The following is a 12,272-nucleotide window of genomic DNA, read 5'->3' on the forward strand; positions in this document are numbered from 1 at the left end:
CACACTCCCTACCGGTCCTCCATCTCAGGAGAGGCTCCCAGCAGCCCTGTATCAGAGGCTTTGAAGCGAGCCCTGGGGTCTCTCACCTGCTCCACTGAGGGATTGGAAACAGCCTGAATGCCTAACAGCTGCTTGCTTGAAGTGTCTTCCAGACAAACGCCCAGTGCTAGCCCTCTGGCTCAGCCTCGTGTGGACTTGGCCTCTTGGGTACAATCAGGACAAGTCCGGCCATCACAGCCACACTCACCAAGCTCTGATTAGGTGCCAGCCACTGTGCCACTCACTTCATTGGATTCTCCCGACCTCCTGGGAACGAGGCATTGCAGACGGCCCCATTTTGTAGATGAAGAAACCGGCCCTGGGCGCTCCACTCCGGGACTGCGGTCACCAGGCTGGTCAGGAGACTTTCCACCCAGGCCTGTCTGATCCCCGAACCTACTCTCTCTCAGCCACTAGGTTTCACTACTATGACTTTGATGCAAACTCATTCTGTGACCTTGAGGAAGTCTTTTAATCTCTGGGGCTTCAGGTATGTTTTCAGTAAAAAGGAAGGGGGATGGGCTCCAAGGACTCCAAATCCCTCTGGCCCAGGGAGAGCGGTGGGGGCAGGTTAGCAGGAAAGGAGAAGATTCAGCAGGATCAGACTCCCTGAGGGAAATACTCTGAGTCATTTCCAATGATTTCAGGAATTTCTGGAGGTCATGCTGGAGATCTGGGATGGCAAAGATGTTTCAGGTTCGTTGTCAAGACGAATCAATTCCTAGTGGCCATCTGGAGCTCTGTGTTCAGAAAGATTTTGCATATCCCATTTGGGAATGGATCTCCCATTGATTGGTGCTGTCTTGACCCCAGGAAGGCTAGTTTCGGTGTAGGTGCTGGATATTTGCAAATTTCATCCTGAACATAACAACCTAACGTCCTAAACATTAAGTCTTTTTTTTTTTAGGAACTAAACTAGCTTTGTCATAGTTGTTTTGTGTTTTTTATGTTTTGAAAATGGAATAGGATCTTAAAGAGTAAAGATTTGCTTACCTTTAAAAAAATGCTGTGAAAAAAATTTTTTTAATGCTGTGAGGGGCATCTGTTAGTTGAACACCCGACTTCGGCTTGGGTCATGATCTCTGTTTGTGAGTTAGAGCGGGGTGGGGGGGGAGGCTCTGTGCTGACAGCTCAGAGCCTGGAGCGGCTTCAGATTCTGTGTCTCCCTCTGTCTCTGCTCCTCCTCCACGGACACTCTGTCTCTCTCTCTCTCTCTCTCAAAAATAAATAAACATTAAAAAAAACCAAACAAACAAATAAATAAATGCTGTGAAAAGTCAGTCCTACTTCTGACTTCTTGACCTCCAGAAGTCCCCTCGCCCTTATCATCTTGCCATGTACAATTTCAACACCACCCTCTGCATATTGAGGTATTTACACGTGTGCTTCAAGCCACACAGGTATGGAGCCCATATATTTACTTGACACAGCATTTATCATTTTGTACACATAGTTCTGCACCTTCCAGTCACACGTGGCAAAGTATTATGGAGAATATCTAGTATCAGTTATAGAACTCTACCTTATTGTGTTTCAAAGACGCTTAATAACAATAGTTTGCATTAATTAATTGCATAATTTATCCGGTGTTCCCTACATACCAGCCACTTCGCATTCAATAACCCAAGGGAGCTGGTGCTTTCATTTTGATCCCCATTTTATAAATGAGATCCCGGAGGCACTGAGAGGGAAATTAACCTTCTCCTGGTCACACAGCTAGTAAGCAGTGGAGCTAAGATTTGAATCCTGGGAGTCTCTTAGCTTAACCAGTAAGCTGTATAACTTTGAGTATGCTGACTCCACATAATTCCATCTATTTACTTATCTTCTCGTTTGTTTGTTTTTTAATATTTTTGAAACTTATTTTTGAGAGACAGAGAGAGAGCACAAGCAGGGGAGGGGCAGAGAGAGAGGGAGAGAGAGAATCCCAAGCAGGCTCCATGCTGTCAGTACAGAGCTTGACATAGGGTTCAAACTCATGAATCGTGAGATCCTGACCTGAGCCAAAGTCAGGTGCCCCAGATTTTCAAAAATATAAGCCGGGTGCCCGGATGGCTCAGTCAGTTAAGCCTCCAACTTTGGCTTAGGTCATGATCTCACGGTTTGTGAGTTCGAGCCCCGCATTAGGCTCTTTGCTGTCAGCGCGGAGCCTGCTTCAGATCCTCTGTGCCTTCTCTCTCTGCCCCTCCCCCACTCTCTCACTGTCTCAAAAATAAATAAAAACATGTATATAAATTTGTAAATACATATTTATATAAGCCAACACCACTATGTGTTTTTTTGTTTGGGAAAATACAGTTATTTTTTCACTAAAATAAGTTGTCTATGTAAGCATGTAATGAGTTTATTATTTTGCTGAAATCAACACAGATTTTTAAATTTCCTCTGAATTTTGAATATGTTATGTATCAGTAGATATAACACACATAAACAAACGCTTTTGGGATCCCTGCAATTTTTTAAAGTATATTTATTTAATTTGAGAGAGAGAGAGGAGAGGAGGGGCAGAGAAAGAGAGGGAAAGAGAGAATCATAAGCAGGTTCTAAGTCAAGGTCCAGAGTCAGACACTTAACCAACAGCCACCCAGGCATCCCAGGTGCCCTGCAATTAAAAAAAAAGTTTTAAAAATAATTTTATTTATTTTTGAGAGAGAGACAGACAGACAGAGTGTGAGCAGGGGAGGGGCAGACAGAAGAGGAGACACGGAATCTGAAGCAGTTCCAGGCTCTGAGCTGGCAGCACAGAGCCCAACGCGGGGCTCGAACTCACAAACCCTGAGATCATGACCTGAGTTGAAATTGAGAGTCAGATGCTTAACCTACTGAGCCACCCAGGAGCACCACACCCCCCACCAATATATAGAGGGGCCCTGAGACCAAGCATGTGAAGCGTTGCAGCTGTACGTCATGAAGGCAAGCAGCCTATCAGATGTAGAGTCACCTCATTTTTTTTTCCAGTGGCTGTGTGTGTCCTTTGGACGGAGATAACTTATTTTAGCAATAAACTCATTTTTATTATAAATGGAATACCTACTCATGAATTTCAAATTTAAGCAGCAGAGAAAGATCGAAAGAAAAAAGTATCTTACATCTTTTCACTGATCTCAACCCCAGTTTCATTTCCCAGAGGGAGTGTATCCACAGCCGTCCAGGTGGGCGATTATGCCCTGGGGGCGGGGCGGGGGGGGGGAACATCAGGCCACCTCTGTGGGTATTTTTGGATGTCCCCCTTGGGAGGAAGTGCTGTTGGCCTCCGGGGGAGTGGATGGAGGCCAGGGGTGTCTCTGAACACCCTCTCATTCACAGGATGGTGCCCGGCACGAAGAATGATCTAAGACAGGACTAGTGCTTGGGTTGGGGAAACTGGCTTTAGTGACTCTTAACTTGTAGGTGATTCGAGGTCCCTTTGAGAACCAGAGAAAAAGCCATGGGCCCCCAGAAAAGAGCACCCACGTTGACAAAATTTCATCTGTGACTTTCAGAGCTTCACAGACACCCCAAAAACCCTGCCAGAATTCCCAGGATGTCCCAGGACCTCCCATCTGCAGCGAGATCACGTCCCTCACCCGCTCCGCACCCCCTTTACCCACAAGCAGACAAAGTGCCCCAAGCCAGAGCGTGGGGTTTGGTTCCCGGTCCCGTGGGGAGGCAAGGAAAAGCACGGATTAGAACTCAGGCCACCTGATTCCTCAGCACTGGAATATTTCCACTTCACCCCGAATGAGGACGTTTTAGAAACGCTGATCTCTTCCTGGTACAGCGGGAAAGCACGCCACCACCACTCTGTTCCTCTTGAGAAAACACAAAGGCCCAGCTGTTGTTGACGAGACAGCCCAAGCACCTGGGAGAACGCACACTCAGGATCTGAGGCGGGGAGAGGGGTCGGACAGGGATGGGAGGCTGTGATTGGCTGCCGGAGGACTCCGGAATATGTATCCGCTTGCTCTCTGAGTCTTTCACTCCTTCCTGCATCCATCTGTCTGTCCATCCACTCAGCACTGCAGATTGAGACTTCCTGTCTACCAGAACCGGGCACTTGGGGTTTGGAAGTGAACCAGCCTCGTGCGTGCCTGTCTTGAGCAGGCCCCTGCTCTGCTGGAGGGTGGGGGACAGGCCAGTAAGCCAATCACGATGCAGAGTGACCACGCTTTAATGGGGGGGGCACTACAGGGTGAGGTAGAGCTGTCTTCTCTGATGCAGCCTTGGGAGGTCAGGGAAGGCTTCCTGGAGGAGGAAGCATTTCGGTTGAATCTTCATATGGGAGATGGAAGAAGATTCCAGTAGATGGAAGAGGTAGAAGGGGATTCCAGGCCAGGGAGCCACACTCAGTGCGGGGGGAGATGGGCAGAGTGGGGAAAAACACCATTTGTAGGAAGCAGCTGTGGGGATGGTGTGGGACGGGGCTGGTGCTCTTGGCAGAGGACACAAGTGAGGAGCTTATGTCTTCTCCTGAGGGCCATGGGGAGCCCCAGGAGAACTAGCAGAGGAGGAAAATGGTCTGCTCTGAATGTTAGAGAGGCTTTAGGGGCGCTAGTCCAAACAAGAGCAGGACCGAGAGAGGGGGATGGATATGAAAGGAATCCAGGAAGGAGAGGGCCCTGCACACGGGCTGGTCACTGGGAGTGATGGAGAGGGAGTTATGCACAGGGGGCATTGAGGTAACTTCCTGACCTTCACAGTGCAGTGTGACTTACAGAGTCGTTTAGTTACGTGTAACAAATACCACAAACACCGTGGCTTAAAGCAGCATCTATTTCTTATTTATCTCACACTTTCCATGGCTCAGGAACCCAGCACAGTGCATGGAGGGGAGAGGGGGGCCCTCTGTTCAGGCTGCAGTCAGGATGCCCGCTGGCGGCGTCCTCATCTGGGAGTTTTAGGGAGAGATCCACTCCCGCGGTCCCTCAGGAGATAAAAGGCACTTACTTGTGGTCGCAGGGCTGATGCCTCTGTGCTCTCACTGGCAGATGCCATGCTCAGGTCTTCACCACATGGCCCCTCTGGAGCAGGGCGGTTTGCTCCTGCAGGACAGAAGAATCACTGGCTCTGAATCTCTCTGACTTCTTGACCCGTTGCCAAGAGATCGCCTGATTAGGTTAGGCCCACCCAGGACAAACTCCCTTTTGATTAACTACAAGTCCGTTCATTCGGGGACCTTAACTACATGCACAAAATCTCTTCACCTTGCCATATAACATTACCTAATCATAGCACCCCACCCTAGTCACAAGCCTTGCCCATACTCAAGGGAGAGGGGATCCCGCAGAGTGTATACCCCAGGAGGGGCAGGAATCTTGGGGAGCATTCTGGAGTTCTGCCAACCACATAGGATCAGGGGAAGTGGGGGTGGAGGACCTTCTCAAGGCTAGGGCTTGACTTATCTCTGAGTCGACGGCCTATAGGTCTTTAGATTAAAACCATGGGAAACCTTGGGTAATGTGACATGACTTTATGAGCAAATTTAGGAATGAGATCTGAAAGGGGCCACAACCTTCACCTTCCAGGGGTGCCCGGGGGGCTCAGCTGGATAAACGGCCAACTCTTAATTTCAGCTCAGGTCATGATCTCAGGGTTGGTGAGTTTGAGCCCCGCACTGGGCTCTGGGCTGACAATGCAGAGCCTGCTTGGGTTTCTCTCTCTATTTCTCTCTCAAAATTAATTGATTAATAGAAAATAAAAAGAGGAGTGCCTGGGTGGTTCAGTCAGTTAAGCTTTGGACTTTGGCTCTGGTCATGATTTCACATTCTGTGAGTTCGAGCCCCATGTTGAGCTCTGTGCTGACAGCTCAGAGCCTGCAGCCTGCTTCAGATTCTGTGTCTTCCTCTCTGTGCCTTCCCCATGCTCTCTCTCTCTCTCTTAAAAATAAAAAAGCATTAAAATAAAAAAAACACTAAAAAACAAAAAAAAAAAACCCCTGCACTTTCTGTGAAACTCCTTCGGAGGGGTCCTTCTATGAAGGGTTGAACAATGGGTCTAACATTTCTATCTTACAACACAGAGTCCGGAGGTGCTATCTCATTTCTCCAAAGGATAAATAAACATAGGATCCAGCAATTCTACCCCTAGGTACGTGCCCAAGAGATGTGAAAGCGTATGTCCATGCAAAAACCCGTGCACAAGTGTTCACGGCAGCACTTTGCACGATAGCCAAAATGGGGAAACAGCCCAAATACCCAATGGGTAAGTAACGTGTAATATATCCTTACAATGGAATAATATTCATGAAGAAAAGGAAATGAAGTAGTGATATCTCTAACAACATGGGTGAACCTTGAAAACATTACGCTAAGTAAAAAGTCAGACAGAAATAAATATCGTATGACTCTATTGATATGGAATGTTCAGAGTAGGCAAACCTACACAGACGGAAAGTAGATTAGTGACGGCCCAGGGCTAGGACAGGGTGTGGGGGCAATGGGGGATGATGCCCAGTCAGGGTTACTCCTTGGGCTAAGGAGGACGCTCCAAAATGGATCTCAACTTGATGGTTGGCCTCTTCTTTGAGTACACAAAAAGCCATCGAGTTATACACTTTTCATGGCTGAATTGTATGGGATGTGAATTCTACCACAAGAAAGCTGCTGAAAAGAAATCAGATATATGGTCTCTGAAGCAAGAAATCATGATGTAAATAAAGTCTATCACTTACTGCTGCAAAATTAACCAGCAGAGGAACTAAACATATTTATATGGGGAGGAAGGGAGGGAAAAGTGAGTCTACATAAGTTAAATCCTTATCTATCAGAGAAAAGGAATCTAGAATGTATAATGCTGACACATTCAGAAGATAATTATTATTTACCTCCTTATTTAGGAAGTAAGAGAAGAAACAGCTAAAAAAAACATTAAAAAGCTTTTCCAATAAGGAACAAGATTTGAGGTGAGACAGATAATTCTTTTTTTTTTAAGTTTACTTATTTATTTTGAGAGAGAGAGAGAGAGAGAGAGAGAGCACAAGCTGGGGAGGGGCAGAGGGAGAGGGAGAGATTGAGAATCTCAAGCAGGCTCCTTACGGTCAACACAGAGCCTGATGCGGGGCTTGAGCTCAGGAACCCTGAGATCATGACCTGAGCCAAAATTAAGAGTCAGATGCTTAACCGATTGACCCACCCAGGTGACCCTGAATTCTTTTTATTATACCCTTTGCTCCTGGCATCTGGCGGGTAGAGTCTGTGGAGGGATCCTGGTAAACTTCCCGCAGTAGCCAGGGATGCCCCCACGCCTGAAGAGAAGTACCCAGCTAGCATCACTAGTTCTGAGGTTTGGAAACTCTGGCTTGTTTTATTACCCTCTTCGTTGTCTTCGCCCTTTGAAAGCTTCTGTTTCTGTTGTTTATTTTTAGCAGAGAAAACAGCACAGGATCTGAAGCCCTGGCTCTCATGGCCGCTGCACTTCCTACCTTCCTGGTGTGCTTACCTCTCTATCTCAGTTTACACATCTTGAAAATGGGGGCTAACCGCAGGAGCTGGAGGACCAAGTCAATGCCTGCAAATGACTTTGAGTCCCTAATATTTAGCACTCAATTTGTGTCAGTTACCGTTACTGTGTGTCCCTGCGAGTCTCTCCCTGGCAGAAGAGCAGGGGCGGAATAAATGGTCCTCGAGTGAGTGAATTCCAGGCCCCTTCCCTTGGGGCTGGTGCTTCTTTGCTTCTAAACCGGGGGTGTCAGAACGCCTCTCTAAACTCCTTTCCCCCATGGGCCACGGTGAAAATTAAGTCATCTGACCTCTGGAAACTCCACTGGAAACTTGAGATGCTGTGTACAGAGGACTATGACTCCTCTAGGGGGAGTGGATTGGATGAGTGGGGAGCCCAGGTTTTCTGTCTCCACTAGTCCCCAAAAGGGAGGTGTCCCCCCTAAATGGCCTGTAAAGTGACTCTGAAGTTCCCCTATTGCTGACCACCCCGGTCAACTCCCCACAAAGAAACTGCCTCATCTCCAGCTCTGCCTTTTATTCCCTGAGTGATTTGGACAAATCATGAGACAGCCCTCAGCCTCAGTTTGCTCATCCGTAGTATGGGAATGTCAGCGCCCACATTGCAAGGGTCCTGTAAGAATTCCAGGAGACAATGAAGCATGCAAACTCCCTAGCCCAAGCCTATGGTCATGGCTGGCTTTTAGTTTTGGATAGCATTTGACAGAGGACACAGCCCTGAAGGAGCTGGTTGCCTAGAGCCGGCTGCAAAGACCTTTCTGCACCGATGTTCTCGATTAATTGAAAGGGGTTTTTGTTCCCATCATAATCGAGTCTAGAAAGGAGGGACTGTGTTGCCCAAGGTCGCACCGTGGCTCTGGGCATCTCTGAGATTTGAGTCCAAGATCAAACTTTCTGACTCTCATCTCAGATTCCCCCCACCCGCTCCAGCTAGTTCTGCAACTCCAACAATCATTACTCTTAAAACTTGCACAGCTGTCCCACCCAGCCCCAGACAGATTTCTTCGAGACTTATTTCCATAGGAGCTTCTCAACCCTGTTTCCGCCTCACCCCAGGCCCCGCCTTAGGGGGGACTCTAACTCTATGAGGTAGGGTCGGGTAGGGGGTGAGATGAAAACAAAAAAATACATACTAGTGAAACTCAAAGGGCTTGCTATCCTGGTAAACTGAACAGAATAGGATTTTATTTTCAGGGGCTCTTTGCCCTTGGCCGTTGTGGGTGGGGGTGGGGAGGCCCGGGGAAGTTGAGTTTCCCTTGAATTTGGGGAAAGGGGACAGCTCCTGGGGTCCTTTTGGAAAGGCCCTCCCCTCATTTCCGGCGTCGCTGCCAGCCTTGGCTGGGCGCCTGGATCCTGTTGCTATGACGACAGGAAGAGGCGGTGGCGGCGGCAAGCGATGCTGTGGAGAGATGGAGGCTAGTGGGGGTGGGGTGGTGGCTTTGGAATGGGGATGGGGGCAGGGATCAGGGGCTGGGGATGTGGTGGGGGAGGGGCGCGGGTAGCTTCAGTCTCTGACCTCCTTCATCCATCGGAGCCTGGCCCCTCTCCTGTTTTCCTCCAGCTTCCTTCTGATGCCTCCTCAGTCTCTGTCTGTCTCTCGTTCCCGGGGTCTCTCCCAGTCAGGCTCTCTCCACCTATCTCTCTTTGGGTCTCCCTCTTCCCATCTGCACCGGCTTTTCTGTGTCCAGGCATCTTCTGCCACTCAGAACCTTCTCCCCTAAATTTCTTTTATTTACTCTCTTGTCCGCACGCTCGCTCTCTCTCTCTCCATCTTTCTCTCTCTCTAAATCATCCTTCTATTAAGACCTGGCCCCCAGCCCCCAATTTCCCTCTCCTTTTCTCTATTTCGTTCTCTCCCCCATCCTCGGTCTCTGCCTGTCTCTCCCCATCTGTCTCTCCTCCCCCTCTCTGGATGACTCTGTCCCTGTCTCTTCTTTCCTTCTGTTATCCCATCCTGACCCCCCCTCATCCTCTCCCTCACCCCATCCCCCATCTGTCCCCCAGTCTCTTGGTTTCTCTCTTTGTGTCCCTGTCCCCTTCTCTCTCTGGATATTTCTCTGTGTGTGTCTCTCTCCAACTTCCTTCTGCTACCAGCCGCTGCCTCCCCCAAATTTCTCCCTCCCCCATTTCTGTTTCACAGTCTCTGGGTTTCTCTCTTTCCGCTTCTCCTTGTCTCTGTCTCTCTCCCTCCCTCTCTGGGTCTCTCTCTTTTTCCTCAGCTTCCTTCTGCCACCAGACCCTGCCCCCCAATCGGTTCCCTCCCCCCACCTCCTCTCCGTGGCTCCCCCATCCTCAGCGACTCCCCTCCCCCTCCCTCCCTCCTCCCTCCCTCTCTCGTCCTCCAGCTCCGCACTTTACCCAGCGACACGGGAACCAAATTGTCTCCTCACCTTTTTTTTTTTTCATCCCGACCCCCACTCCCTTGGGGCCCGGGCTCAGAGCAGCCCCTCATCCCCCCCTCCCACCTCAGCGCCCATCTCCATCCCCCAACCAGGTCGGACGCCTGGGTCCCTCGCTGCTGGGGGAGGGGGAGCAGTGAGAACTGGGAGCCACCGGGGTTTTTCTGGGGGGGTGCAGGCAGGGGGGCTCACCGTCCCCCTCCCCAGTGCATCGGAGAGTTGACCTATCGTTAAGAGGTGAGACAGATCTTTTTATTAATTGGAGGTGGGTGGATGTAGAAGGAAGGTTCTGTGACCCCCCTCATTCTGGAGGAAGGAGCCAGCCCCTTCAGAGGGAGAAGGGCTGGTGCCCCCTCTCATATCCGGAAGCTTTAGAATGGGGGTCCCCTGCTCCCTCCTCCTTGGCTGCCGCTGACAGACGGACTAAAGGAAGAGTCCCTAAAACCAAACAGATTGCCCCTCAAATCGACAAAATGGAAAGATCTTCAAATCTTTTTTGATGGGAGAATTTCCCTCACTTACCCCATTTCCATCCCCTGCTTATGCTGGGTTGTGGGGGCCCAGCAGGGGGAGGGTACAGCTCGGGGTCATGGGCTCACCCCAGGTGGAAGGCAAGATTTGCTAGGACAGTTGAGGTGGTGGTGCTGGTGGTGAGGGGCACAGACTGGGCAGAAGAAGCCAGCAGATAAGGAGGGAGGCAACTGGGCATCTGTCTGGGGAGGAAGGAGGAAGGGCCAGAACCGAGGCCAGGGGTTGGGGGACATCAGTGTCCAGTGGGCTGATGAATGGGGACCGTAGGGGCTGCGTGTGGGCAGGCGAGTGGAGGTGGGGGAGGGAACACTCGTGTGGGGCACTAGGCCCAGTTGCCATGGAGACACCCCCCCTAGACAACCTTCCTCAGCAGCCCCTCCTGAGAGCGGACCCAGGCGGGGCCAGTTGATGGGGGTGGAAAAGGCCAAGGTCACCCTGATGCTAGCACCCAGGGGTTTTTTTTTTGTTTTTTTTTTTTTTTCCTCCTGTTGGCTTCCAGGCTCTTAACTGTAACTGGGGGTTTGGGGAAGAAGTCTAGGAAGCAGTGAGTGGTGGATGTGGGTGAGGGTCGTGTGCTTGGAAGGGAGGGTTGGGGTGGAGAGGGCAGGGCTGGGGGTGTGGTGGTGGGGATGCCGCGCAAGAGGGGAAGGGACGGGCATGGGGGTTGCAGAGTGGACAGTTATTTGTAACTAAAAGAGAGTTGTAGCCTCGTGGATGAGATTTTTCTCAGGGGCCCTGGCTATGCAGGGGGTCCGTGTAAATTTGGAAGAAAGTAGGGCTTAGAGGGCATGTTTCTCCTGAAGAGATGAAAGAGAAGGGGGGCTTGGGGGGGCTCCCAAGAAGGGACGTTGGTAAGGACTCCTCAAGGAAATTTTCCTGAGTAGAGGAGACGTTGGTGGAGGAAGGGGATTCTTGATGATGTGAGAGAAATCCGGGAAGGGGAAGGAGGGGAGTTCCTGGAAGTTGAAGGGAGTAGGAGATCCCAGTGAGTTGGGGAGGTGCAGAGTTGGGAGGGTCGTCGGTTGATGAAGATAAAACAGGCAGCCAGGGCTATAGTCAGGGGATTCTCGGGCACTGGAAGATGGTGGAAGGGCAGAGGAGTGGCGTGGGGGCATGCTGGGCAGAGTTGGGGGGTTCCCTGGACGGCAGTGGGGGTTCAGGTCAAACCCTGAGGCATTTCTGAATGGAGAGGGCCTGGGGGTCTGGGGGGGGCAGGATTCCTGTGAGTACTCCTCTGTGGAGCTCATGGAGGAGAATTTTCTTAATGGAGGAGGAGAAAGTGATGCCTCCCATCAGTTTGCCTAAGTTGTAGAGACAGTGGGGGCCAGACTTGGGAGACTTCTTTAAGCAAAAGTGTGGGGAGGGCTTTCCTGGAGTCCAAGTGCTTGTAGGGGATGGGGGGTGGCCCAAGGGACACAGTGGGGGCTGTGGAGTGGATGGGCTGCGGCTGGGGGCATTCTTCTCTACCAGACTGAGGTGTTGACTGACCAGGAGAACCCTCTGGGGGAACTTTTAAAAACCTAGAGGATCAGGGCGGGACCCCAGGCCAATGAAATCGGAGTTTCTCCGGTGGGGCACCAGCATTCTGATCTCTAAGGTCCTCTGGGGATTTCAAGGTGTCCGAGGTTGAGAACCTTGGTCCAGAGAGATGGGGGTCTGAGTGGGGAAGGGAGAGACTGGAGGGTGAGGGTGGTCGTGGTGGGCATCCTGTGGTTCTTAGCTGTGAAAACAGTGAGGATTAGTTGGGAAGAGTTTTGGTTTTCAGTTTTTAGCTGAGAGATGGAGAGGTTTACTTTTCTTGAGTAGAGGACTCACTCAGTAGGTGAGGAGGTGAAACTTTCAGGGGCCTTCAGGGGCCGTGGGGAGG

The 12,272-nt window shown here is 50.5% G+C and overlaps 1 long non-coding RNA gene across 1 annotated transcript; it reads right to left on the bottom strand.

Moving 5' to 3' along the window:
- Positions 1–2,602: 2,602 nt before the first annotated feature.
- On the bottom strand, positions 2,603–9,263 carry LOC115280125. The gene is made up of 4 exons (XR_003903668.1): positions 8,992–9,263; positions 4,966–5,060; positions 3,721–3,903; positions 2,603–2,641 (listed from the first exon to the last, which is right to left on the bottom strand). It is a non-coding gene; the product is annotated as an uncharacterized LOC115280125 (long non-coding RNA).
- Between the last annotated feature and the right edge of the window lie 3,009 nt (positions 9,264–12,272).

This window comes from Suricata suricatta, chromosome 16 (genome assembly GCF_006229205.1).
Source record: "Suricata suricatta isolate VVHF042 chromosome 16, meerkat_22Aug2017_6uvM2_HiC, whole genome shotgun sequence".
In the NCBI taxonomy this organism is placed as follows: Eukaryota; Metazoa; Chordata; class Mammalia; order Carnivora; family Herpestidae; genus Suricata; species Suricata suricatta.